Source organism: Rhinopithecus bieti, unplaced genomic scaffold (genome assembly GCF_001698545.2).
Source record: "Rhinopithecus bieti isolate Rb0 unplaced genomic scaffold, ASM169854v2 scaffold_47691, whole genome shotgun sequence".
In the NCBI taxonomy this organism is placed as follows: Eukaryota; Metazoa; Chordata; class Mammalia; order Primates; family Cercopithecidae; genus Rhinopithecus; species Rhinopithecus bieti.
In genome coordinates this window covers 26,734-29,970 of record NW_016818870.1, presented here as the reverse complement: position 1 = coordinate 29,970, position 3,237 = coordinate 26,734, and positions in this window count along the sequence as shown.

Below are 3,237 nucleotides of genomic sequence, written 5' to 3'. Positions count from 1 at the left end.
GTTTTTCCTGAGTGCCAGAAAAGATCTTTTGTCTATTTGGGATTCCTTCCCTTCCCATGAGGGTCATAGCTGAGTTCAGAGGGTCTTACATAATGCCAAGAAGTTGGGAGAGCGTTCTTACTGATCACCAGTGTCCATACTTCATCCATCCCCGAGATTTCCATCGTTCCATCTGGTCCCCAGTCAGAGGTCCAGACAGTTCATCTGGGATGCAGAGAGATTTCTTGTTCCCATTTGAACAACCCTCTCAGTCCTAAGGTTCTCTCTGCCACTTCTGGGCCATATGTGGAGAACTGTGAAGTTGTCTAAGGCCTTGGCTATGCAGACACGCCTTGAAGCCATTTCTGTTCTGGGTTTTGACAAGGCATGAGTTGCTGCATCTTTTAAAACCTGCAAATCTATCTTGGCCTGGGGTGTGGGGCTCAGGGACTCTCCCTTTTGGTGCCCTCTGTGTCAGTATTCTCACTACATTCTCTCCCCTTCTTTCTTCTTTCCCCTTTTTGTTGATATTGGAGGTGAGGAAGCCTTACTTAATGTTTTCTCCTGAATCTTTTTTGCTCTTGTTGCCCAGGCTGGAGTGCAGTGGTGTGATCTCAGCTCACTGCAACCTCTGCCTCCCGGGTTCAAGCGATTCTCCTGCCTCAGCCTCCCAAGTAGCTGGGATTAGAGATATGTGCCACCACGCTCAGCTAATTTTTGTATTTTTAGTAGAGATGGGGTTTCTCCATGTTGGTCAGGCTGCTCTCGAACTCCTGACCTCAGGTGATCCTCCCACCTCAGCCTCCCAAAGTGCCGGGATTACAGTCGTGAGCCATCGCACCCGGCCTAGCCCGAATATTTTATTTATGCCTTAAGCCTTTTCTGTTCCCTTCAGGACCTAGGCTTTTGAACCCCAAAAGCCAGGAAAACATGCCTGTGTTATCTGCTTTCTGCAATCACATCTCTTCCATGGGGTACTGAGCAGAGAATGGTGTGGCCAATTGAGTAGTGAGAAGCAATGGGGGGATATGAGCTATGTGTCTGTTCCTATTTTAGAAAATACCGTTCCTACATCAGAAATACCACATTAAGATGTATAGAGCCACATCACTGGGATGCTTGAACCCAAATAGCTGGGATTCTGGACGGAGTCGGCAGAGTACAGAAAGCTCTGAACTCGGAGATGGAGCTGGGGTGCATCCCACCCAGTGAGGAGGGGTCATAAAGGGCATCCTGGAAGAGGGACATTTGAACTAGGATTAACTGAGTTGCCATGATGCCAAGATAATGGGAGAGTGTTCTTTGTGGTCACCAGTGTCCATATGGCATCCCTCCCCTGAGATTTTCATCATTCCATGTGGTCTTCAGTCAGTAATGCTCTTAGAACACTTGTATAGTGCCTAGTCTGGTATGTGATGTGGTCCAACATATGTTAGCTTAAGGTCACCAAGTGTTTGGACATGGAGAGGGAACAGCAAGGGGGAATGCAGAGGCAGGAAAGATTGATATTTAATCTGTGCCTGGGCTGGTGCATGTGCGCATGCTTTTGTGTGTGGAGTGGGATGGTGGAGGTAAGCAGCCAATGATGTGGTTGGATAGGTAAGTGGAGGTTGGGTCTTTAGTCTATGGGAAATGAGGAGCCGTTGGAGAGATTTAAGCAGGAGAGTAACATGATCAGATTGGGGTTTTGATGGCTGGGGCAGAGGATGGACTTTGGGAGACCTTGGAGGACAAAGTACAGTGACACAGCTATTGGAACATTTGAGAGAGAAATGGTGAAGCCTTCTTAACGCAATGTCGGTGGAAAGGAGGGAACTCTTTAGGACTTGGTGACTGGATGTGTGGGGCGGTGAGGTATGAGAGAGCCTAGGATGATGGTAATATTCTGATTTGGGGGTGGTGGTGCCATTCCCTGAGATGGTGACACCACTTTGGGTCGGGGGACGATGAGCTTCACTTTGGACAGTTTGAGGTGCATGTGGGATTCCCGGAGGGAAGGGGGCCAGCAATATGACAGTGCTGGACGTAGCCGCCGAACCAGGCCTGTCTCCAGGCTTCCAAAATGGGGATCCTTGGTTGTCTCCTGACCTGTCTCAGTGGGAGAGATCCCAAGATTCAAACAGCCCTTCCTTGCCTTGAATACAGGGCTGTGGCTGGCAGATATTGCTGCACCCTTGCACGTATCTGTACATACGACTGGACAGAGACTTCTGAGCACCTGCAGCTGCCTGGGGCATGTTCAGCAGCACAGGGCTCAATCCCCACGGGTGATGTTCTGAAGGCTTCTGAGTGACAATTCAGTGCCGCAAACCTTCCACAGGGAATGTGCTGTGGGAGCTACAGAGATGAGCCAGACCCGACTGAATCCTGCCCTGAATGAGCTCACACAGTGGTGAAGTGTCATGAATGTGAGTTAGATGGGACAAGTGTGAAGTGGAAGATCTGACAAAGTGCTGTAGGATGTAAAGAGAATGATCTTAAAGTGCAATGGGAAAGGATGCATGAAAGAGATGATGTCTAACCTGGCTTTGAAAACTAGTCCCAGGTATCATCAGAGAACAGCACAATACGTGCAAGGGTGCAAAGACATAGGGGTGCGGCAGTACAGATAATGTAGCGAGCGGACAGCCATGTGAAGGGTGTAGTGGAAAATCAGGCTGAAGAAGCAGGTGGGGGCAGATTCTGGAGGGCCTTGAGGACTCAACTGAAGAATTTGGACTTAATGGTAATGGGAGCTGTCAAAAGTCCTTGATCAGAAAAGTGATGAATCAATCCAGGTTTGACCAAAGTAATAGAACCACTATGAGTGATAAAAACATGAGAACTTTACGGTCATGGGAGCAGTTGGAGAAATCTGTGCAAAACTGTTAACCTCTGCATTTGGTGTTGGGCTTGAAGCTGTTACAGCTCAGCTGGGCCAGCAGTTAGGAAAGAAGGTTGAGTGTGAAGTGAGGGGCAATAAGGGCACACTAGAATCCAGGACAAACTGGAACCTGTGCCTGGCCCTTGTGCCTTCAATCTCAGTGACTGGTGACCTGCAGGAGAAGCTGGCACCTTTGCCATGGAGCTTGCACTTGGTCCAGCACTCAGCACAGTGGAAGGAAGTGTCCTGGTGGGGACTGGACAGGCTGTGCTAACGGGGAGCCAGCAGATTAGCGACATGTGAGTGCCCTCACTGTGTCTGGTGCTTCCTTCCTTCCTTCCTTCCTTCCTTCCTTCCTTCCTTCCTTCCTTCCTTCCTTCCTTCCTTCCTTCCTC